Source organism: Antedon mediterranea, chromosome 8 (assembly GCF_964355755.1).
Source record: "Antedon mediterranea chromosome 8, ecAntMedi1.1, whole genome shotgun sequence".
Lineage (NCBI taxonomy): Eukaryota > Metazoa > Echinodermata > Crinoidea > Comatulida > Antedonidae > Antedon > Antedon mediterranea.
In genome coordinates, this window is record NC_092677.1 from 13,258,086 (window position 1) to 13,285,782 (window position 27,697).

The 27,697-nt window shown below is 31.4% G+C and overlaps 1 long non-coding RNA gene across 2 annotated transcripts in view; it reads right to left on the reverse strand.

Moving 5' to 3' along the window:
• LOC140056862 (uncharacterized) overlaps window positions 1–27,697 on the reverse strand; it is a 213,314-nt gene that overhangs the window by 98,256 nt on the left and 87,361 nt on the right. For both annotated transcript variants that reach the window (XR_011846835.1, XR_011846836.1), the window contains exon 4: window positions 26,310–26,369. This is a non-coding gene — a long non-coding RNA (uncharacterized lncRNA). The remainder of the gene's footprint in view (window positions 1–26,309; window positions 26,370–27,697) is intronic.

The following is a 27,697-nucleotide window of genomic DNA, read 5'->3' on the forward strand; positions in this document are numbered from 1 at the left end:
CCTTCAGAACCCAACAAACTGTCTACTAGATAGAGTATATTCCCCCTTCTTCGTTTCTCATGCAAATATAATTGGGGTGTCTAGTAATATTTGAAGGCTATATTGTCAACTAAACTTCAATAATGCTAGTGAATTTCTACCTGCATATACAGCATCCGCCAATCAGCCCATCCCCGCCCACATCCTCAATTCAACAAATCTTAACATAATCATCACAAATTCCAATACAATGCTAACATTCAAAATTATTGAAAGAATTTTTACTAAAAATAAGTATTTCCTTGATTATTATCTGTGGAGTTCTAAAAATTGAATAATTAGTAAAATAATTCAAGCTGCCCGAGGCATTGTCTTTACATGAAAACATCCCATAAACGTTCATCTTATTGTTGAGTTTTCCTTCCCGTTGGCTGTATTACTTCTATGCTGTTTTTATAATGTTTTAATTATTAAGGCCAATTTACACAGAAGAGCGGTATAACGGTCATAAAATTATAAATCTATGTTATTCCCTTTGAACATTTACACACAATGCAGAGCTGACGAGTGGTTTATAGATATATACAGATTCTACGTGGGACAATTCCTACACAGTTTTGTGTAAATTGGCATCTACAGTAAATATCATCTTTCTTTTTTAACTATTGTAGGTTCTCTGCTTTATATCGTCTTTCTTTTTTAACTATTGTAGCTTCACTGCTTTAGGAATTAGAATGTTGCAATGCTTCCAGAAGTCTCTTAATCTATTCAACAAATATTGTTGGCTTTCATTTATCTTTTCTGCTGCCCTGCAGTGTGCTTCTTTTTCCTGCCCACTTTCAGTATCCTACTCCATCTGTTGACCAATCTAGGGCTGATGTGATCTGTTTATTACCTAAATGTGACTATTTCCATTATTTGTTGTGTTTTATGCATGCTATGTCCCATGCCACACTAAACATAGTAAATCATTATTAATGACTTGATAGATATTATAAATCTAATTAACATAACTCAACTCCACATCTTTAGGCCTACTAATACAATAAATACAATTTGCTCAGCAAACCAAGTAATGAATACCTGCCACAGATCATCTCAGTATGCATTGTCCCAGATAAATTGTAGGTCTATGTTCAATTAAAAAAATTAAATTTCCAAGAATGTGGACTGAAATTGTCATTTCCAATGTTCCTTGTCAGTATAAACAAGTATATTTACCTTGCTCACGGGTGTGCTATGTGTGGCAGCCTACAAGGTGTTAGAAATGGTTAAAATCAAGTCAAGATTGCTACTACTAATTTTCTATAACCAACTTTGCCTCTACCAGTCTGCTGAATTTTTTACTTCTCTACTATAACTAAAAAATGTGATTTTAACATTTAAAGCTTTATTTTTTCCCTGTCTATCTACCCAACTTGTTCCTTGATACATTCCATTTCGTCGGCTTCACTCCTCGGACAAATCATTGCTTGCTTTTCCGTTTCCTGACTAAGACTTACTTACTGTGGATGCTACTTTGTTGCGTTTTCTCTTCAGAACGAACTCCCTACTGTTGTAAAACTTTCACCCACTTTTGACTCATTTAAGATTAATTTAAAAAACTAATTTATTTAGCAAATTTCTGTTAAAGATACAATGTGCCTTTGATCTTCTTAGATATTAGTATTATTATTTAAAAACTTTCTGAAATCTTTAGCTACTAGTACTACTAAATTACTTCATACTCTCCTCACGTTCCTCTCTTTTTACCTCCTCCAAAGCTCTATCTACACTATCAAACTTTGTGACAAAAAATGTGTTGTGCCCATATGGACATGATGATGTCATGTCACTAATATCACTACAATATTTAGATGCATCACACTTTTTTTGTCCAACTAGTTTGATAGTGTAGACAGAGCTTAACATTTTCAACCATATGTCAAAAAAATATACACACAAAGATGAAATAACTATAGTTTTGACCTTGGAGATGCAAATGAACCTAATAACTTACAAAGTGTTTATTTTAACCAGTATTGAAACTATATTCATTTATTAGGAAAGAGATGAGAATTATGATATATAACACTTTTGCAATACAGTATTTATATAATTCAAAACATACTCAGTATCCCATGGAGAGATTAAGATGATGAACAAATGAATCAACACACCCAGGATATTAAAAATCCCTCCCTATGGGTTTTAAGGATTTTACTTTATAAATCTTAAGTAATTTTAACCATTTTTATGTATCTTATATTGTCAGAATATTTTGATTTTACAATTGGATGTTTGTCAATCGTTTAAAATTTATGCAAAGTTAAACATTCTTGAAGGGACACCATTGGGTCCATTTAGGAGTGACTAAGACCATAATTTCTCAACGTTCAAAGGGTATAATAATTAATTAGATATTCAAACCAAAAGGAAAAAAAATAAAATAATGTACTCGATTGCTGAATCTCAATGGAATTACAAAAAAAAATAAGGTAAATCAAACGATAAAGTGAAACAGCCAGGGAGGAGTGCCAAGCAAAAAATATTATTTTTTTTGTCGTGGCTAATTAATTAAAAATTATATGTATTTTCAGGGTCGTAGCCACCAGTACGGTTGGTAAGGTTTTAACCACTTTTTCACACAGGTCTTTTGACAACCCTGTGGCCTGGCCAGAGATTGTTCCTTTTTCTTGTGACCATGGCACTACTTTATTTCATGTGGCTACGGCACTGATTTTAAAGGTAAGAAACTCAATGGTGGTATGCATTTTCACTTTGTCACAGATCTATAAACGACTGTATGGGGTTTTCCACTATATCAAGATACGTCATTTTAAACAGTAAAACTGCTGCATAATATTTTATAACATTTTATGCTACATTTATTGAAAATTGTGAGTAACACAGAACATCTATTGCTTCAGTTGTAACATTATATAATGGGATGTTATAAGTAAAGCAATTATGAAAGCAAAAGACATAGATAAATGAGTAGATATAGAATGGGAATTCATCTACAAAATGATATATCACAAAACATTACAGGCAATCTGGCCTGAGTGAGAAGGATGGATACTGGTATATTAGCCAAGCTTATAAACTGTTGAAAGTGGCACTGTTAAACTAGGGATATGTGCCTAGTATCACTATGAAGTAACATACATCATATTGCCAAATAATATCAAATTGAGATTCTGCCTTAGAATTAATATTCTACAAGATGATCAAGGCATATCAATTTAATCTTTATTGAGCATGCATACTACAACTGGTGCTCGTACCACACCAAGTGTGTTACTATCCAATGGGGTATGAATCATAATGTACCATGAAAGCCCTAGTGGTCTAATGGTAAGATGCCAGCATATCAAGCTGAAATTCTGGGTTCGAATCTCATTGAGGGTGGTTTTTTCTCACTCTCACACATTTCCTCATCTTTACACAATTTAGAATTAATAGTTTCTCGGATCCCTGTCAATTGTAAACATACTGTAAAATTACCACTACACAAGCCTATACTAAGATCTATTATTAACACTTTGATTTAAGATTCAAGATAAAAGTTCTATCAAACCTATGATAATTAACTATGTAAATATTAAGTAAGATTTGTTTTTTTGCTACTGGGAATCACATGTTTTTTTGTTTTTTTTTAATATATTTAGGCAAATTGCCAAAGATAATTCAATCCTGTTCACAAGACAAACATAAAGATATTGTAAACAGTTGTAATTTGTCATTGGTATGAAGATATTTGCCCATCTCTGATGTAATTATACTGCTCAGTAGGCCTATGTTCCAAAGAATTGTTAACAAACTTGTTCCCGGTTAGCACTCGAAGCACTGGCCCCCACAACCTTCAGTTCACTAGCCTGACGTTCATATCTCTAGACTACCAAAGCTTGCGTTTGATGGCTAGAGGATTCAAGCCAAAAGAGGCATCTGCTAAAAATGTCACGAACATGATTATTGTTAATGATGAAATAATAACAATAGGCTACTACCGTATATGAAACTGATGAAATAATACTCAAACCAGATCAAATAGTAGTGTTTATTTACATTCTGTTATTGAGTGAGCATTTAATGTAAATAATGTCATGTACAGTACTTACTGTTGGCCTACATTATTTATCCTAATGAGTCATAAAATTAAAACATAAACACGGTGAATTCTGTGTTATTACTTTCAATGACGTTTCTGTCTTGTTACAACACATTGTGACATCCCATCATTTTAAAAAAATGTCGGAGTTGAGCCTAAGAATCTAGGAATGAAAGGAAAGTATTTTAACATCTAATCATTATACCATACCGATGATTCTCCTTGCCAGAGAATTACAATGTAATACAAATTTCAATACAATGACATTGAGAGTAGAGTTCCCGCTGAGGCAGAAGAGGTCTGCCTCAAAATGTACCCTTTCTTTTCAATGTATCTGCTTTCAACAATTAAACAACGATGGACCATAAGAACAGAGAGCATTAAAAACAGACAAACTTGATTTCTGCCCCTAAACCCCTACTGCAAAGAAAACTTGAATTCTCCAAGATATACATCTCCCCAAAATGTGAATCTGCCCAAAACAAACCGCTGTTTTGAACTTTTAATTCTCTTCTGCCATTGATGGAAATTCAATGAAATTGTTTTTTTGAATTAAGCAAAAGATATATAGTGTAGATTTTTTACAAGTCATATATTTTCCTTAATCTAGCTTGTAGGTGAATTACTCCTGATGTTCTAAAATGATGTAGTTGATTTGACGTTTATAATAGGTATATGAAGAAAAATAATTTAAATTGAGAATAAAATATATTTAAAGTATCATAAAGTAGGAAAGATTGAGGTTATGTGTCACGAAGAAAAAAACTAAATGGCGAAGAAATTGTAACTAGTTCAATTAAAATTGCTATTATTTTGATGCAGCCAAATTAATCTTATTATCATGACTTTTAAAAGAAATGGTAAATTCATAATTAACCAAACTACAGTTGAACCTCTATTAAAGGACAACTTGACTGACTTAATGAGTCGAGATAAGCAAAATAAAAAAAAATCAACATTTATATTTTTTAAAGATTTTTTGTTTACTAGAAATGTTTGCGATTTGCCAGACTTTACCAGAAAACTCATTACGTAAATTTTGCAATGCACCTGTGACGCCACAGCAATTAATGGCGACGGCTGTACGCGAGTGCATGCGGTGATATCCTTAACTTCGCGATGGTTCTGAAATCATATGTACATCCCTAATACGTTGTTAAAATATTGTCCTCGGTCAAATTGTTCTTTAAAGATGTATTGTCCCCCAAAAACATGAAAAATTAAAATTAATTAAATGAGACTTTCAATAATATGTTATTTTGTAGTTTTAATAAAGTTAATCACTTCCGTAGAAAAAAAATGACAAAATAAATGCTTAAATTCAACCAAAAACCCATTGGCTGGCAGCCAATTTAACCATTTTTTGCTTTAAATTACAGTTTTTTCAGGTAAATACATTTTTAATAATAATTAATAGGGGTAGGCTTGTGTTACTTTCCACTGCTTTTTCGTTCACAGGAAAGTCTGTCCCCTACATACTGGTGACCCGAATAGGGGACTACTGTATTTGTATATACTTAATGGCCAAAACCCAACTCCAGTCCAATACAATTTAGATTTTTTTAAACTATTCCTTTCCCAAATATTTGAATTGTAATGTTTCCAAATGTTTAATACACTTTATAATTCAAATTAAGTTTTACATATTATAGAGGGCTCACTCAACATTCAATTTACTATTTTTATTCATGTTCCTTTTTCTTACCTCAAGGTAAATTTAATTGAATCATGTTCGCTAAAATTAAATTACAACACGTAATGTCACACAAGGTAAACGTTATAAATTTATCTAACCTAAGAAATAAATAAATCATGCAGTTTGGTAAAAAAATATCTTGTAGGCTTAAAGCAAAGATTTGTAAGCGAGTTCTTTGTAAGACTGTGTATCAATCAGAAAAAGATATTATGATCTAAAGTTGTATTAAGTTGCATTTTATAACAAGATTTTAATTGTGTGGTTTGCTACAGTAATTCAAAATTGATTGTTTCAATCAAAACTGTAACTATAGGCCGTGGCCATGTGGGAATTGAGACTGCTTGTTTTCGCAAGCCACGAGTCTTGTATACTTATGTACGCACTTGTTTGAGTCGCGGTTCAGGATCTGAACAAAAAAAAGGTCCCTTTCGGCCAGGAGTAGAAAACCTGATCAGGTAAAGATTTAGAAAGAAACTTCACCGTTCAGTTAATAAATGTTTTTATAAACATTTGCACATCACAAAATAATTCTTATATTTAAAAAGTTCCATTTTTAATAAATCAATAAAACAAACACAAATTTGCACATCACAATGTCAATAGATCAATAAATATAATACTTTATTTACCAACAAAAACAATTTATCGAAATTTCAATATACTATATTGCCATATAATTGCTGTTTATTATTTTTATGGATGTTTTATCCATGCTCAATCATAACCCTACCCCCTAATTTAGGTTCAATTCAAAGACAAGACTTCGATAAAGTCATTATTAATGAATCTACGTTTAATCTCACACTGTAATTTTCTTCAAATTTCATATATATGGTAATTAAATAATTTAATAATAACTAAATAAATAACAACTGAACAAACAGCATAATAATGTGATGCATATCTACCTATCTATTGCACCTTGTCAAGCATAGAAACAGCTTGAATATAAACATCATAACATTATTTGTATCATTAGATGCAGTCATTGTAGGTAGCATGAGATAGGTTGTCAATCTCTATGCCTCAAACTAGAACGTTTTGTTGACCTTATTCACATTCAGCTTCAAATTAAAGAACACTCACTAATCTTTTTTTCTTTCAATTTTTTTAATGACAAGATCCAAATATTCTTTCAGTAATTGACCCATTCTATATTTCTTCAATGTCAAATCATTTCTTCTCATTTTAATTGAAGTCTAAGAAATATTTTTCATTAAAATATTTTTTTTTTTCGATACAAAACAAGTTTATTGTGATCATACTTTATTGAGATGGATCAATTGTTTTTTAAAATCAAAATGTATTTACCAATATCTTGTATATGTGGTTATACAGTAATAAGATCATTTTTTACACAAGCATTCAAATTTTTAAATATGGTATAAAACTTTTAGGGCCTATACCATCTTATTTTGTTGTTTATTGACTGAATTAGAGGATTCACAAATATTGAGGGTTCTTTTACCATCTCCCACCACCACAAAATTGCTACAGCCTAGTCAAAGATCATGAGTAAATTTTTGCAACACACAATTTGATTGGTTGATTTCATACCACGTGTCATGCATTATTTTCTCCCGTTTTGCAATTGAGGAAACTATAATAGCTGAGCTTTTTATAAATATGTTGAGAATTTTGTATGACTATAACACAGTTTTATACTGTACTGTTGTAATGATGCTCTATGGAAAACCTACATGCGTCATCTGTACAGCCAAGTTTCAAGAGAACATTGATGAAAGCGACGGATTGATTACTTTAAAACACTAAAAAACAAATAATGTTTTGTTTCCATTGAATGAGAACAATATTTTCAAAATCATGAAAATGTTATCCTTAATCCTGTCATAAATATTCATTATTTGCTTACCATAGAATCAGTGGCATAATGCCCCTGGTTTAGGAGCCCTAAGTGGCCCTCCAACGCTGGAGGCTTCGGGCATTTTAAATTTTATTGTCTGTTTTTTCCACTGGGTACTGCTTAGGGCCCCCCATAAGCTCTGGGGCCCTGGGTTTAGCCAGTGACCGCTCATAGCCATTACGCCACTGAATGTTCCATATTTTCCGCCCCAAAATTGTGTGGTATTCATGCACATAAATGGTCTATTTGTAGAAATGGTTTATTCTAATATTTGAGTTGTGAAATTTAAAATATGCTTTTTGGATATAGTTTTTAATATATTTATATGATATTGATATAGTTTATAATTATATGCTTATACAAATGATATTTTTTTCTGTTCTATATTTTGTTGGATATTTATAGTAAATTTTTTACTATAATATATTTATTGACATTATTATTATTATTATTATTATTATTATTATTATTATTATTATTATTATTATTATTATTATTATTGTTATCTATTATATTAACTGAAACCATTATACAATATGGATCGAATAATTGAAACCTTTTTAGGATAAGTGTGTATTTTTATTTTTCTCGGAACGACCATACAGGATATGCAGCTATTTAAAACGAGTGGATATATTTCTATGAAGCCTTGGCGCAAAAAATGTTAATAAGAATCGTTTGGGCGTTGTTGTCAAATGCTATGTTTCAAATCATTGTGAGATGACAGACGAGTCGAGGTGATGATCTACGTCAATGCTATGCTACCAGCTTTCACGCGAGTTCAAATCGCATTATCCACAGGTCAATCAAGGTCGGTCGGGTAATGTCAGTATATGCTTACATTGGTTGATCGTCGGCTAATTTTTCTAACCCGTTGGCAATAAACGGAAGTGAAAAATGCTACTTACAAGACTATTACAATAAAAAACACAAGGACATCTTATAAATTTATTAGATTTAAAAGTATTCTGAACATTTAATCTGAAAATATTGTTAAAAGGTTATCAAATTTAATTACATTATGACCCATAACAATGTATGGTTTTCATGATAAAATTATGAAAAAAAGTGTACTAAAATGAACATACGATAATAAATACTGATTTTATTTCTAGCTTTAAGTATACTCAAAAGAGAAACAAAAAGCATAACTTTAATTTAGTTTAAAATTGGCATATTTTTTTGTTTGTTTTAATGTTAACAGCAACAAATACAACTTTTAAATTCTGTACATCTCTATATAAACGTATTTTGGTAGTTCAGATAGATAGCCAGGGCATCGAATATTTCGCAAAAGCAGCGTAGAAAAATACCTACCTTATAAAATGTTAAAGCAAAAATAATTATGTTGTGCCGAGATATATACTGTCACATCATAATAGTGTAGCATTTGGTAAGTTTTTTTTTATTTGTTTGATACTAAACTACTTGTTGAAACCTATGGAGTAAGTTATGCTTTCTTATCGTAGCAGTGTACAACACTCCATTGGTCTGAACTATGAAAAGATTAGAGGATGTTCTTAAGATACTGAAAATACCTGATCTCTGTCGAAGGTGATTGGTCATATTCGTTCTTCCAGTAAAGACTGTTAAGTTATCCTGTATTAAGTAATGGTATAATTGGGAGCAATAAAAAGGTAAAATATACATGTGTTAAAAATAGGTCGCTATGTAATTGTATTGATATTTTCTATTTCTATTAAACTTTTGACATGTGTGTTTATCTTTTTCTGTAAGATTAGTAAACAGGTGCTAACAAAGATTTCAATTCTTTGAAGTCTTTATAAAAATCACAATGAATATATCGATAAGCTTCATCATCATTAGACATAGCGCGTTCTACTATTTTGTGCCTTTTTTTCCCTATTGTCGGCCGGTGTTATTTTAATTTACCTCCGCCAAGGAGGTATATATGTAATCAATCGCGTGTGTTTGTTTGTCTGTTTGTTTGTCTGTTTGTTTGTCTGTTTGTTAGCAGGATTACTCAAAAAGTAATTACAAGATCTTTACCAAAATGAATATACAGATAGATTATGGTCAAGGACCATTCCATTAAATTTTAGGACTATGGTTCCAATTCTGGACCACTTTTTAGTATACTTTTTAGATCTACTAGTGTTAAAAGATAGAAAGAAAGCCTGCGAGCAGTCTTAAAGTAACAAGTAAACTATAATGACATTTTCTCGAGAACTACTTGTCCAAAAAACTTTATTTTTGTATAAGAGGCAAGAATTATAATTTGTGATTTGTAATTTTAAAACATAATTTGATTTAATGTGCACCCTCTTTGATGCAAGTAGTTTAAAAAACCTATTTCTTTTCAAATTCACTTGTTTGATTTTTGCGTTGCTGTTCTATTGTTAGTCAACTGAAGCTATTGTTAATTGAAAGGCTTGTTACATAACCATTACACCAAACTCGCATAAAAATGCTTGTAGTGAAATTAGCCTAAATCTCAAACAGTATTAAGACGCACAAATATATATATATTTTCTTTCGAATAGATCGCATTTTACTTGCCATGTTTACCAATTATAACTGCCCCATAGCACAGGACATCATGTGTTCTGGTTATAGAGGCCATTTCCAAACATCCACAGTTACTTGGAAGACATGCAAGGAGATACAATACCTGAAGATATTGTGCACCTTAAATTGCCGGTAAATGGAAGCAGTGATTTAGGTTATATTTTATTCCAGTTTTTTCACATTTTTTTGTTTGTTTTTAGTTTCTAGGTTTGTATTTTTTATGGCTTTCACAAGCGCCTTGAGCACTTTGTGGACATGTGCACTTTATACATCTTTTTATCCTATTTTAGAAACAAGAAGCAAAATCTGGCTCAATCGTCTTATATTGCTACCAAGAGTCGTTGATATAAGTTCAAGTGAAACACAATATTATATTTCCTTGTTTTAACTATAAATGGGGAAAAGTATTACAAAGGGGGAAAAATGCAACAGAAAAATTTTGGAAAAGAGATGACATGGGAAAGATGCTGGAAAACGGGAAATGAAACAGGGAGATGTTTTTTTTTTTAAATTTTATAAAGAGATTGTGTGTTTGTGTGTGGAATAGGCAAGATATAGGGAAAAAGAAATAAATGAGGAACAGACTTATTATTGAAAAGGTGGAAAAGGAGGATTCGGGAAAATGTAAAGTAGGAATGGAGAGAAATGGGATTTGTGTAAAGAAGTTATGAAGAGAGTTTTCTGGGACAATTTCACCTTTATCAAAGAAAGCCAGCTTTGTAATTGAGATTCCAGTGTACAAGTCATTTTCAAATCTATCCCTTAATGACATTTTTTATTATAGGCTACTTTAACTGATTAATTTTATTATGTTATATAACATTAATATAATAAATTGTACACAGTGCATTATGTACAAACTAATGCCAATTATTTCATATTTAATTTGATTAAAAAATATATAACAGGTGAACTTCTTTTCCATCAATCAATATATGCGGTACAAGGTCATGATTTAAAAGATAATATAATAATCAAACATATTGTTCAAAGCAATAAATGAGAGCAACATTATTCAGGAAATCAGTGTTTGAGGGATTAATAATAATTTAAAAAAACATAATATATAAATCCAAAGGCAAATTACTGAAGAAAGGACAATGCTGTGGATGTCAGTGGCTGGATCTCAATGGATATACAAAAAAAAAAGCGAAAAGCTAAATCAAAACGATAAAGTAAAACAGCCAGAAAAGTTAACAGAGCTATCAGTGCATATATATATGCCTTTAAAAAAAGCACATCTATAATATAGTCAATTAAAAATTTGAAATTACAATAAGAGTTGGCATATTTTACATGGTTCCACCCAGATACTGTACTAGCTAGTAATACAAATTAAAAGCCCTTTTCACACATAGTTGTGTTAACTCACAAATACTCTACTCTATGTGTGAAAGGGTCTTAAAGCAATGCCCAATATCTGGATTATGTTAAATTATTATTCGTACCTTCAACTCTTTAAAAACACCAATTTTATATGTTTCTTGGGACCTCTTTCATCTCAGAATTCATGTAATATAAACTGGACGTATGTTGTAAAGGTTGAGATTCGTGTAATGTATATATCGTAGAAGTATATCATTATTTGAATAGCTAATTATTGTACTGATGACTTTCATTTGATGTGATTAAAATTTTGTAATTGGCAAACTCAAGTCTAGGATGAATTTGACAAACATCATACATACAACAATGAAGAGACTATAGAAATCCTAGGTAACATACAATTTGTTTATTCACAGTTTAAACCTCTGTCTACACAAACTAGTTTGACAAAAAAAGTGTGACGTGCCAAAGTGTGGCAGTGATATGACATCATCATGTCCATATATGGGCACATCACATCTTTTGTCACATAAAGTTTGATAGTGTAGATAGAGCTTAATCAATGGAAAACAAACCCACATGAGTACTTTTAAGAGTTTTTTTTTCTTCTATATTTTCCCTTACTCATTCGTAAACAGTTATCTATCTGTAAATTAAAGGTTTAGGGTTTCGTTGCCTTCAAAAAGCTTAATCACGAGGGACGAATTTGACAACTTTTAACGGAAACAAAAAGGGAAACTGAAAGACATTCAGAATTTTGAGTAAGACTATCAAGATACATATCGATCAAAATTAAAACATGTCATCTATCCATGTTACATCTAGTGAATCTTCTCTATCACAGATATTTTCATTCTATGAACAAACATGAAAAAACAAAACAAAAAACATCTAAAGTATTATGTGTCTCTTGTGTGTCTATGTCTGCTCTTGTTTATCTTACAAACCTATCGAAAATATTACCATTTCCACTTCCTCTATAATTTTTGACATTTTATAAAAATAATGCATATTACTTTAATTTAAATTTAAATCAGGTCATTCCTTGTCTTAAATTAACATTATATGGTTAATTATGATGAAAATATTCAGTTTCAGTATATTTGACTGTGCCTATTCAATTGCAGCAATTTGTTTGTTATAATATGGAATTATAATAATTATAAATAATACAATTGTCACTTTTTACTATTTTTTTCTGACGAACAAATAAAATAAATGTCTTTTGAATTGAAAATTGAAAATTTTTTTTTACTCAAAAAATGGTAATATCATGTTTGATTTATCTTTTGTAATTTTTTATTTTTTGTAAAGTAACATAAATTTCAGTATTTTCGAGAGGGGGAAACTGAGAAAATATATTACATAGTAACAACCAATCAGATAATTGCACAGGCTTCAATATCAATGGCTTTACAAAGGATATGTACAGAAGATAAATAATGTAAAGGATTTAGTGTATTCTGGCACTTAAAATTAATCCTACAATTAATTAAATTTTGAAGTTCAAGTACTTGACACATTTGTCAATTGTTTATTATCTATACATTTTATAAAAGTTTAAATTAAATATAAATTTTATGTAAATAATGTTTCTTAGCCAATGGTGTATTTATTGTAAAATTCCTTTGGGTACATTTTTTTTTTCAAACTGACAACATTTCTGTAGACATAAGAGGAGACTTTTTTCAATCTCAAGGATATCATGAATTTCAATTCAAATAAAAATAATATGACAAGAACTATAATTTAGTATGTATAGTAGTAGTAGTAGTAGTAGTAATATAACTTTGTCTTTGTCATATTATTAATACATTCATACGTTTGTTACTGAACTTTGGTGCTCTACTTTAGAACTTTGAAAGCTTAGAAATATTTCATACATCTATGAATTACTTTACTGTACTGTATGTTAAATTTACTCAATAAAAATCCTAGAGTATAATTTAGTAATATTTAAAACGTAGTTTATCAAGAAACAAAAAACTACTTCAAAGACATTTGTGATTTTTGATTTTGATACAAAAAAATGATTACAATTTTCTATCCAGTAGACAAACATGACTTACTTTCAACGAGTTTTATAGGAGATGCATTGGTACAGTTATGGTATTAACTACTTTATAGATATTAACATCATCTCATAAATATGTAAATGATGTAATCGGAATGCAAATGACCGGAACGATTTTTACAAGGTCTTAAGGTTCACAAAAAGGTCAAATGTTATGAAATGTGACCAGAAAACATTGTACCTTGGGATCACATTTTGTAGAAGTTCCCTAAATATTAACTGCCAGAGAAATTAGTTCTAATGAGAACTGGAAAATCGACATTCATTTTTTCTATGTACGATCACCGCTTAACATGGCTATACAATGTTATTTTATTCAAACCGGTTTTTGTAAATAATTACAGTAACTCATTGCTGATGAGATGTAACTGATATGGTTGAGTGAAGCATCTACTGATAAACAAGTGTTAACATAACGCAACATTCACATCTGTTGAATGATAACAGCCCTTGTGCCCCGATCAGCCCTTGTGAATGATCGACATGTTTTTTTCTCGCATCAAAAGTTTACTGTCTGCGGTTCAAGGTAAGCATGTGACAGAAGATGAACTATATAATGGTCTCCGTCTTCCTGAAAGGCTTTCAATAGAGAATAACCTCTCCATCATGGATGTCAATAAAGAGCCATTGATCATTAGCTTCTTCCAGAACTTGACAGAGTACCATTGAACATCAAGCGTTGCCTCCTCTCCCATCTCTCAGCTGGTGGCAAGGTTGACTATTTCAAACACAAAGATGGAAGATAAACTGTACTTTTCTAATGGGTGGAAACTTTTTCATGCATATAATGATGACGTGAGCTGGGTTAAATGTTTCCGGTGGTCGAATCCATCAAAATCAAAGTGAGTGATGATATTGCATTGCTACAGATGTATTTTAAAGTGTATGACAAGATCATTTAAAACAAACTTCCTAAATATAAACTCACAGATTGTATAGGAAATGTTTTTCTTAATAATTAAATCAAAGCACATCGATCAATTGAAGGTATCAAGTTAAAGGGTGATTTTTGCAAATAGTTTTAAAGTGTTGATAGAGTTCCATTAGTATAGCAGTATTTTGCTCTACACAACAAGATGATTCTATACATCTTGGAAATGATTTTGTCAATAAAAAGAAGGAAATGTTTTTCTTAATGTTGCAAAAGCGCCCATTAATCTTTTGACATTTTCAATAAAGGACAACCACTTCAAAACCAGATACAAAATTCATCAAAAGTGAACATTAGGCTGTGCAATAAATATTATATAGCCATAAACACCAAACTTGATTTAAATATTGAATTATTTAAATTATATATAAAAAGTATATCTTTTTAAAATAAACTGAAGAAATACCCTTTAAAAAAAACTTGGCATTCCTCTCTGAAATGTTTCCTTTACATTTTAATTTATCTTTTTTAATTATTTATTTAGAACTTTTTGTTATTTCATTTATTGTATTTATCCAATGAAAAGAAAATCAATAAAATAAGGATATATTGGTTTAAATGGTTATGTGTTTAATCTGTGTAATATCATTAAAAAAAAAACATATTCTGTGTTAATATGTGTCCCGTCAATATTAACAAAAATAACCTTTAAATTGCGACTTTTGTCGTATGGATATTTTTGTGTATTACCAATCACCACAAACCAATTTCACAGCCAGACAAAAAACTAAATAGATAATAATGAAATAAAATACTGTATCCCCTTCTCACCCACCACCCTACAAATGTTAGGTTAGGTATGAAATGCTAAGAAGATTAGCTTTAGAATACAATTTTGAATTTTCTAGAAACAACAGGTGAAAGGGATCATGGACACATCTGAAGGAAATTTGCTAGTTTCTTCAATATCATTATCATAATTACATTATTAATATTGAAATTCATACTTCCTAACTAATTAACTGAATTGAACCATATACTTAGTATCAAAGGCCGCCAAATAGTATACCAAGAAATGCAATAGATATGCTAGATTAAATTACATTCTTGTGGCAAGATACCTACAAGATTTTTATATATTTTTTATTCTATAATGCTAAAATTGTTTTAATAAAATAATAAATGTGAACACAATTAAGGATAATGAAATCAATTTGTCAAATTCATTGAAATTGGAAAGAAGAAACAAACATCAAGACACTTTTATTTAATCTAAAAATAACAATATTCCAGTTTGCAAACTGCAAGTTTACTTAACTACATACCAACAACATTGTAAAGGTCAACATCAAGGATATAAAATGAAGTTTTGAGGATCCTTTCACTTCCTATTAATCCCTAATTTACTACCTTACTAACTTTTTTCCACCAATCACAGTCTTTCTTATCTACACATCAACCAATCAGATTAAGTCTAAGCACTAAACTGGTTCACTGGTGACCTTATCTCATCCCCAACATAAGTTTGTCAAAACAATTCTTAGGTGATCCCTTAGGCTTTAAGGTAAACATCCCTAGGGACCAATTAGGTGGTATGATAACAACTTTAAACTGTAACTTCTCAAACCTTAAGTAGGTGTTAATTACCCATAATTAGTTTGGTATATTGAACTACAACTGAAAATAAACTACCATTAAAATATAACACCGCATAGACTGACAAGAGAAAACATAGTAAAGCTGTAGATAAGGGTAACAGAAAAATGGAAACTAAAAGTACATTACACAAAACAATTCATAAAGCTCTTGTCTACACAGTGTGATATGCCCATATATGGACTTGATAATATCATATCACTACCATATTTAAGCATATCATTACCATATTTGGGAAGCCTACATAACACTTTTTTTGTCACATAAAATTTGATAGTGTAGACAGAGCTTTACAAGTTAATAGACAAAAAAATGTGTCTTAAAGGGGACACAGAAGTCCGACATGGCAGAAGTCAAGAAAGTAAAAGTAAAAAGTATAGGCTGATCAGGTACATTGTGTATGGAAGGTGATTGGATCCTTTATGAATTACAGAGGCTACACTACATTGTCAAAACTGGTTGAGACAAACAAAATAGAAAAAATTATTAAAAGAAATCACCAGAAAAAGAAATACCATGTTCAAATTGTTAATGAAATGGAGTTTGGAATTATAGAATACTAGAAAAGCTTCTTTTCGAGATAGTATGGGCAATTCTTTTCGAGATAGTATGGGCAATTCTGTTTGCGATAGACTGTCAGTGTCAAAGGAATGGAAAAGTGTATTATATATATATCAATATATCTTAGGCCCCTTTTCTGCTGCCAATCCCAAATATACCGTATAAATATACCGTGTATATATACCGTATATGAAATTCGTGCACCGTTTTTCGGTATATATACCGCATATATATACGGTATATTTTTTATGGGACCCGTTTCTGCTGCCAAAAAATATACCGTATATAAAATATACCGTATATATACGATATATTTTTGGCAGCAGAAACGGGGCCATATTCAACCCTTAGTTACCTCAACAATCAAGCCCCATATAATTATTTTACAGTTCATTGTTTTTCAAACAGTAATTTGATTGCATCTTGTATCTTCTTCTTGTCTGCTTCATTGAAAAATAATATGTAAAATTGGTAGAGAATTTAACAAATTTACAGCATCAATTTTAAAAACAAGCTACAAATGTTTTTTTTGCAAAAGTATTAATTTCGAAAAGAAGCCCACCTTGAAATAGAGGCCTGTGGTTCTCTTTTCAAGGTTTTACAGTAATTTTAATAAGTATTTTTAATGCCTCTCTTTAAACTTTTATTTCATTCTAAATTACAATGTATGTTCCACCTTTATTTCACTTCATATTGACATCTATCAAAGATTTATTACTGACCTATGCGTGTTGCTTACATCTTAGAAAATATATTGTGTCACTCAAACACCTCGTTGACTGACAGAATGCCAAGTATATTATGTCCATATATAGTCTTTAGCACGAATGACTGACATTGATGAGATTATGGTGAGGATGTGTCCATCAATAGCTAGTCCTTGTTAGAAAATGGATGAAGTGTGAGGACATTGAGTATTTGGCACCATGTCTGCTACCGATTGTTCTTTGATCTATGACTCAATCTCCTGCATTCCAATCAATGGCGCGATAACAGATTGTTTGCGACAAAACATGTTAAAAAATCTCTTCTCGTCAACGCATCATTCAATAAGTCCGTAACTTACTCATCAAAGATTGTATTTAAGACTAAACAACTTAATTTTTTATTCTTCAAAAGAAAATTTGTCTGTGCAGTATAAAAACTACAAACATGTTGAGCTATCTGCCTGATGTTTACAGGAAAGTTGAGATTACAAACGTCAAAACACATTAAAATACTGAAAAAAATGTAAATTCAATAATGTATTTATGAAGCCTAATATTGAAAATTTAAAACATATAGAATTTTATAAAATTACAACTACTGCAGACGCTGGATGGTATGGGTCTGTTTCTAATGTTTATTGAAAAATAGATTAAAATTGCTTTGATGAAATTATCCTTTTCTTATTGGCACAGAGAATGCGTGTAGTCGACCATGCCGAAAACAAACTTTATATCAGAAACACAGACGTTTCAATCCCCAATTCGGCAACATTATTCACGATATCACCTTAAACACTTTGGTTTCAATCAAGGACTTTCGAAAGTTGGAAAACCTCTCGAAAAAATCTTTAAAAGCAGAGGCTGATATAAACTACTACTAAAAACAAAACTTAAGAAGTCTATGTAGAAGATACCTTCTGTTCTCCCACAGGGCATACAGTGTCACATCATGTGTAAAAGAGCAATATAAAAGCTGTTTTCCTTCTCAGTTTTTCAAAATGTCAAAATTGTTTAGCGTCAACAAGACCTAATTAACCTAATAAAAAGTGTTAGAAGTAGCGAGAAAAACTGCAGAGCAAAAAATGGGGAAAAAGTAATGGAATAATAACTAGTAAACTTTTATCAATTTTAACCAATCAATGAGAATGAAAAATGTTGAGAAGTATTCCTTTTTTGTTGTAGGAAACCCCCAACATTGTGTTTATATAGTGGCTATGGATTCACCCCTTTTATTTAGTAATAATAATAATAATAGTTCATTTTTATATAGCGCTCTACAAGCAAACTTCTCTAAGCGCTGAACATTTACCCCAGTCATTTTTTGGATCAAACACGTATGTAAACATACTCCTATAATGCAGCTAGTAATCAGCGCAAAGTTGTGTCTTGATCTAACCGGGTACCCATTTATACACCTCGGTGGAGAGAGGCAAACGTAAGTAAAGTATCTTGCCTAAGGATACAAGCAATTCAGCAAGAGTTGGGTTTCGAACCTTGATCTCTTGAACGGGCATGGTCCAACCACCCTCTTAAATTTGCGCCATATTCAAGAGTTGATGTAATTATCAAGAGGGGCTTATAGGCATAGCCTAGCCTCGACTCCGGACCCAGCATTGCTGAGCTCCGGAAACAAGTAAACAAGTAAAGTAGTCCAACGTCCGACACACTGCACCACACGTGATCTGAAGATCAGAGTATTACAAAAGGTAAATATCTAATTGATGTCAATCATGCATTATAGTAGTTTATTTTATAAATAATTCTCTAGAATTCTTTATTTTTGGTTATTCAGAAACTGGACGTTTTCAAATTATGGCATGTTGAAATAAAATGTAATTAATAAGTGAAGAATAATGTTTTGAAAACATACAACCATTTCAATTTCAAAAGATTGTCTAAAATGCAAGAACAACCAGCAATCCAGAAACAACTTTGATAATTATCATACACATTGAATTTTATAGAGGGCCCAGTTACGATCAGTGGCTGTGATGTACTACACGTCTTGAAAGATGTACTAGGTTCTTTAAAAAGTGCACATGAGCTAGATGTGTACACTGAACTGGTTTATAGTCCGTATCCGCGAAGACTTGTACCACCAGAACCATATAGCGAGTGAGCCTCGAACTCTTGCCAATGTTATGGCTTTGTAATTACGGTCCCACTGTCTAAACCGCTCGGTCACTCACTTGCTATATGACATGACCATATAAACTAAAATTGCTAAAATATCATAATCTGAGCAGACTTGAGGAGGATATAAAGACAGATAAGGATGAATGGGTTTGATTTTAGCAAAAGGTTTAACATTTACCAAGCATTCGATACTTATCCAAGCAAGCCCCAGGTGTGAAGAAGAGAGGAAATTGGAAATATTACATGTTTTGACAATGTTTAATATCCATTGACATCTAAATGTTATTCTATGATGTTAATAACAGGGGACAGGTTAACACCTAATCTTTACTGGTTTTAGTTAGTTAGTTAGTCTTTAGTCAATAATTGTGATTCATATTAACCAACAAACAAGTTGAAAACAAACCCAAAAGCTCTGCTAACTTTTCTGGCTGTTTTACTTTATCGTTTTGATTTAGCTTTTCGCTTTGTTTTTGTATTTTAATTGAGAGCTTTCGGGCAACATTTCATCAGTGCAAGTGAAGGAATTCGGATAAAGTCATAGCATAAGAACTAGCAAGTGCTGCCTGGGTGTACAGGAATATATATATATATCAATATGTAATGTAAATGTTATATAAATCTATGAACTATAAATAAAATAACACTATGTAAAATAAAAATAATTGAAAACGTGAAACAGTGGACAAACAATAGAACAAATTCATAGTGCAACAGAAAAAGTACCTGAAGTAGTCTGCTCCGACACACTTGTTTAAAATAGACAAGTCAATTTTTCAACTCATGAAATATTCGCACCATCCAACTCATAAACATTCCTTATTTGTATATTAAAACAACTATGTAATCTTGCCATTTACTCTGTTGATTATTTTTCGCCAACCATAAATAGTGCAATAACCTATAACTATTCATTTTTTTGTCTAGTCCTATAATAAATTACTGTACAATAAACATAGACATAAATAAAATTGACATAATAAAACAGATTCTTATTTCTATATATCTTTATGCATTGTTTTACATTATTATTGAAACGTGCGTAAATATACTCAAATCTTATAAATATAAACAGACTGGTATATATAAACCAGACGTCATTAATATTTAATAAAAAATTATTAGGTCTAATTCAGATACAGTAAAATGAAAGTATGTCTAGAAATAATTGTAGCGTCTTTAATATTGGTTTATTATCTAGTCTATTTTTTCATTGTCAATTTTTCATTTGTCAATCATATTTTGAATGAACAATATGGATGTTATATAATATACTATGATGAATACGTAGAAAAAAAGAATTAAAAATATAATAATAATACCTTCTCATTACAACAGAAAGAATTTTCAGATTTTATTTATTTTTTTCCTTCATTGTTTTTACAAATATCAGTTGACCAAGACCATCTCAAAACTCTACTGAGAGTATCTAAGGTATTTATTCTGGTCCTCAAGCTTAACTGGAGATTCGGATAAGGCCCTCTAAGGACCTACGACAGATCAGCACACCGGGAGACGATCCCCTACTCTTTTTGAATAGTGTACCAAGTTTTTCAACATGTACTATGTAGACCAACGGCTTTTCAAATTTATCCCATCCAAGGGATAAGATGCAATGGAAGAGTAAATATCATACAATCAGTATGGTAGAAATAAGCTGGAACCCATGCCTATCACATTCTAGTTATTATCAATCTCTGGTATATGCAGCACCCATGCAAAATTATTAGATGGTTGTCAATCCAGAACATAACAAGGCCCAATGTTAAAGATATATCGTCACCCTGAAAAATAATTGTTTACATTTTTGTATTGTCAGTTATTCACTTTGACCAAAAATTGGATGATAAAATTTAACTAAACTAAAGCAAAAAAATTGTCAAATTGACTTACAGTCAATGGGTTTTTGGTTGAATTTAGTTTATTTTGTCTATTTATAAGTGAAAAACCTATTTTGATTAACTGTATTAAAACTGCAAAATATTCAGTCTTTTTTATTAACCTTTATTTTTATATTTTTGGGAAACAATACATCTTTTTCTTTGACAAGAAACAGTGTTTCAATGCAGTACTGGCCGTATACAATTAGCAGAAGGTAAACAAATAATAAATATATAATATCCAGTGAGAGCAGAAATTTAAAATAGAAAGTTAAAAACTACTCCACCTACTTTTAAAAAATTTTTTTTTAGAGGGGGAAAAAGGTAAGAATCGTTGGAATTATTATTTAATCATTTTTAAATTGCATTTGACATTCCAAATTGTTTGTATACGAGTATACGCCAATCGGAATTTAAAAGGGGACCAAATTATGTTAACTACTCTGGGGAAAATGGGCATCTTGGAGATTTTTGAAAAAAAAAGAATATTTTAAAAAAACAAATCTTTTCAAATAGGAAAAAAATTATTTTCATTTCTGTTGTTTTTGGATGGAAATTATTTTCTTTAAAAAGTTGAAATCAACTTTTATTGTAAAAGGGAAAATATTTGCACACTTGGTGTTTTTGTTTCGTTTTGGCTTTGCTTGGTTTTAGTATTAATATAAAAAGTATTAAAGTAAAAATTCCAGATATAGTAAAAGGTACTAAGGAAAGTATGACTTCTTGTAAATACTTAAACAATATTTTATGATTGGCAGTTGATGACTTGTTATCTAAATATGCACATGTTTTATATGGTCCAACCTGACTACAATATTACTACTTTATGAGTGACAAGACTTGTTCAATACATCAACAGGGAATGTACTTTACCAGACCTATCAATATCAAGGAGGTACTTTATACCTACTTAAATAATAAATTATCTTTGGAGTACAAATTAAAGGAAATAGGATGGTATACAATTTTACATATGGATACCCACAAATGATGACTATCTGCTCGACATTTCTATGCACTTTGGGTGGAATGCTGCGGAGCTGTAACTGTTGCAATGTCTTGTCGTTTTCAATCAATCAAACCATACCACTACCATGGATGTGAATGATTGAATCTGTCAGACCAGGAAAGACAGCATAAGATACTTGTCAAAAGGGGTTTGTGAAGAGCAGGAACAATGCTGTGCTGGCTACACCCTAGACAGTTGATGAATCAGGTCAGCTGAGTTGTTAATACTGGTAAAAGTTGTTGCCAAAGTAGTTAAATATTGATATGTAAGCCGATATCCCTGAGTTTTACCTGCCTGCTTATGAGTGTACATTATATCGAGAATGTCATGCTTTTCCTGATGGACAGACTGTAGAGGGCCGCAATGCAACTTGTGATTAAGATCAACAATTCAACTTAAGTGATATTTACTTAAAGGTACAGTCCCGATAGCGTCCCGACAATGAATGGAACGATTTATACGCATGCGCAGATTAATCTTTCGTATATATTACCATCCCCTTCCATCTACTACCCAAGATTCAACAATATTATTTAGTTATTTTATTCATTTTTACTTTATCTCTACCAATAGTAAATTAATCACTGTCCCCTTGATACAGTGGTTGTTTTGTGAACCAGTTCACCTGGATAACCCCCTACACGTCTTGAATGATGAACTGAGTTTATATTTAAATTACATACATTTTTTTCAGGTAAATCATTTTTTTTCTCGATACATCCTTAATTTTCGAATGAGTATTTCGCCCAGTATAAATCATTTATTATCCAGATTTTTTAGTCGAAAACGCAAGCTCGCAATACAGAACCATAACTCTAAATATGAACGATTGAATGATGAATAAAGGTGGTGGTTAACCACAAAAGAAATATAAAAATAACTCTAAATATGGTCTTTACTTTTTTCATATTCTACTGTTGTTTGATACCTTAGAAGTACTGTAATATTCTCGTATATAAACTATTCAGGTAGACACTAGTCAGTTTGATTACAAGTTGAACAAGGTTGATTGTATGAAATATGGGTTTACCGTCGGTAATCTTGATTGGATTACGATTGTTAATAATTACTCAATTCAGATGTAAGCCTAGGCAATTTATTTTAACTTAAACTACTTTGGAGAAATAGCCATCAATGAAGAGAAATCCTCTTTCTTATAGCTAATAAATTCATCTACAATTAAAAGATATTGTACTTATAACACAACATAAAATTATATTTTAATTGTTGAAGTTTTATCGGTAAATATTTGATTATGCCCTTTGCATATGAGTAATGCTAAATTTTACAAATGTAAAGACAAATGTAATATTGTAAATCAAATCAATTCCACACTCATGATAAATCATTAGGGTCGTTGATGTATGCATAGATCAAATCAATATTAAGCTAAATTAACTCTCATAAATGCTTGAATAATCACCAATGTCATATAAGGACTGTGACTTCTATACAAGTTTGTGGTACTTTTAAGTCTTCAGTATATACTGTATAACACTTTTCTGTAATGATCAAAGCAAAGCCGATTAGATGATATGCGTATCCTGTACGCATATGATAGATGCTCTCTCTGTGTGTACGACTAACAACATAGTTACAGTAACACTTTTCTTACTTTATTAAAACACCGTGCTTAAAACTGAACATTCCAACTTGCTTAAATACTACAATTAAAACTGAGCATTTCGACTTGCTCAAATTCTACGACTAAAACTGAGGATTCCAACTTGCTTAAATACTACAATTAAAACTGAGGATTTCGACTTGCTCAAATTCTACGACTAAAACTGAGGATAACAACTTGCTCAAATACTACAATTAAAACTGAGCATTTTGACTTGCTCAAATTCTACGACCAAAACTGAGGATAACTTAACTTGCTCAAATACTACAATTAAAACTGAGCATTTCGACTTGCTCAAATTCTACGACTAAAACTGAGGATCCCAACTTGCTCAATACTACAATTAAAACTGAGCATTTCGACTTGCTCAAATTCTATGACTAAAACTGAGCATTCCAACTTGCTCAAATGCTACGTTTATTAACCATCTTATAGTCTAAGACCCCATTTACACTTTCGTTTGGGTCCAGGGCCGGTCCTGGGTCGGTCCTGGGCCGGTTGCAAATATTTACTTTTTAGGCCGGCCCAGAGCGTTTACACTACCGACGCAGATTACTGGTCGTAAATAATTTTATCGGAAGTACCATTGCATGCTGGGATACGAAGTACAGTTTGTTTACATTTTTCTCTCTCGATCGTCAATTCAACTCTCCGCGGGAACCGACCGTTTTATACTTATAGTACTGTATTGTTGTTTTTTGTCCCATTAAAAACAAAATGAACCCCACTGTTTGATATATAATATGGCTATATTTTATGTATATGCGAAACAAGCGGAGGAATACTTTATTGAAAGAAGATGTCTGAAAATAAATTTAACTATATAATGAAGAAAACAAATTGTCGCCCGAAAAGGAGGAAGGTATGTACTGAGAATATCGGATCGTCATAACAACAACCTCATAAAAAGGTCAAACGTTGTTCACGGTTCACTGCGTAAGCCGGCCCAAACGTAAAAGCCGCTCCTGAACCTACCTGGAGAGGTGGCCCAGATCTGCGTCCGGCCCAGGGCCGGCCTAACTTTTTGGAGTATTTACACTTATCAATTGCCGACCCAGGGCCGACCCAGGGCCGGCCTAAATCGTAAGTGTAAATGGGGTCTTAGAGTATATAATAAGACAGTGCTCAAACAAGAGGAACAGTGAATAAACTCAAAGAATACTATATATTTTTACCTGCCACAAAGATATAGTACTAAGACAAATACATCTAAATTGGTGTTACGAAGATTTGACAGTGGCGCTGAATCGACTGAGGCGGTTATTCGATCATTTACGGTACACAATTTTTAAAGTGATAAGCAGTTCTCAAGGTTGTATAAAGCAATAAGGTATCAATCAAAAAAAAAAGAGAAGTGAAAAAGATTAATACCTCTCTGCTAAACATCCATCATAGTGGTGTCGCAAATGTAACACATGAGCTAGGCTGTGATTTTAATGATTCATTTATCAACAAGACAGGTCGGAGGCCACCCCAGCCATCTAAGCCTCTGCTTCCCTTCAGCACATTATTTCTGAATCTTAGCAGATACGTAAGCCTAGCGACTAAGCATGATCCTACACCCTAATGATTGACATATCAATGCTAACATATCAACGCGTTTAACTGATAATTGACAATACAAATCCCTCTGATTGATTCCTTACCCCATCCTTATGGAGATATCCCAGACCGAAACAACTCACTAAAAATGTCCTAAGAGTGGGGTATTCAAAGAACGATATGGACAGGGAGAGTAATTTTGTTTCTAATTGTCGTACAGAGTCCCTGGAAGGTTGCAGGATTAGAGAGAGTGAAATTTGCGTTTTAAGATTTGATGTCTTCATTAAAGGCCTTTTTGTGATTTGACAGGGGATTGGCGCAGTCAAATGCTTGTTTTTATAATCCTATATTCAAGTCTGAGGTTTATGACAACTTGTCATCCTTACAAGTAGACGTCAAGTATAGAATTTATACATAACTTTCATTACATTCCATATTTACTGATATCATCAAAGACTTCCCTAGTTTTAAGTGTTCAATTTTTTTCGCATAGTTTTGAGGACATGTTTTGTTTTTAGACGTGTTATTGACAGAAAGAAAGTACTGAAATAGCCAGCTGGCACGTATAGATATTTTTTTGATTGAAGGTACAATATTTTGTAAATAAAGGTAAAAATATTGTCCAAAAATTAAAGTCGAAAATACCTAAAAAATGAGAAATAGGCAATAAAAAAAAAACATGATGTAAATATGGTTTAGTTTTAACATTTTGATTGTTATACCTTTTGTGTTAAATAAATAAATTACTATTTGAAGAGAAAATACCTGATGAAGGACTGTATCCACATTTCAAAGACAATCGCATCAAGAGTCCAATGCAAAAACCTGGAAGGAAATGAATCTAAATATAAATTCAATTCTTAGCCCTAGGCTGGGCTGGGTAAAAAACAACAGCTAAAGATTAAAAATAATTAATAATATAGGGAAGGGATAAATATACAAGTATTATAATATAATTTAAAAAGTCTATAAATAATTTGTATATTACTGAAGGTGATAATCTAAAACAGTCTATGGTCTTGCTTCTGCTACGAAAAAATAACCAGTTATTAACCGTATGAATAACAGCAGAAACAGGACAAATTTTCAGTAGGCCTAACTGGTTGACAGCCTGTAAATAACAGTTAAAAACATCCAATCAACATTGGTGTTTGCAACTTTTAGCTTCAACACAAAATAACGGTTTATGAATAAGTCAAAACTGCATTAACGTTTGAAATGACCGCCAGAGCCCATTGCATTTTGGGTAATGCTAACGATTTCCGTTGATGACCACCCACTGATTTAAACAGTTATTATTTGATTTAGTAGCAGAACTGTAGTCGATACAAACATCTATGTTTTAAATCTATTTTGAAATAAAAGGTTTATTAGGAAACAGACTCTTTAAATAATAGTAATTGGTATATTACTGAAGGTTTAGAACGAAAATTGTAGTACAGTAAAAAGAAGGAGGTTTATATATGATAACAGATTATGTAATGGGAGTGTAATATCTTTAATAGGGGATATTTTAAAGTGGAAAATGATATGTAAAGAGAAGGGAGATTATGTTTAAAGGAAGGGTTTGTTTAATTTGAAGGAAAAGAGGAAATGGTTGATCATCATTAAAACCTCTGCAATTACTGATATCACAGAATATTTTATCAAAAAAAATATAGAAGCTGTTGTCATTGAAATATTTTTCATAAAGATCAACATAAAAGGAAAATGGAATTATAGGAAAGATTGATCAACCCTCTGAAGAAACAAAATTAGTTTAACGTAATTGACAAGTTAAAGCCTGTTGCACAAAACGACACATCGATTCTGGCGTGACAGCCAAGCGTGGAAAGAGCTCATACTAATCCACTTGTGTTCTCGTGATTTTGACATACAACATTTTAAAAACGACAAACATTCCTCGGATATATGTCCTTGATAGAAAAAAATAATTGCTGATTGACATCTAAAATGTGAAATTATGTTTTTCGAAATTTGCTAGCTGATGTAATTTTATTACAGTTTGACACAAGGTCTAGCAGTTAACATAGAACAGTTCTGTATGTGAATCTTGAGTCAAATTGTTAACAAGTTTTTTTCTATCATTAAATACAGTGATTGTGTAAAAAATTGTTATTCTTCTTTTATTCTGTCCTGCTTTTCCGCGCAAG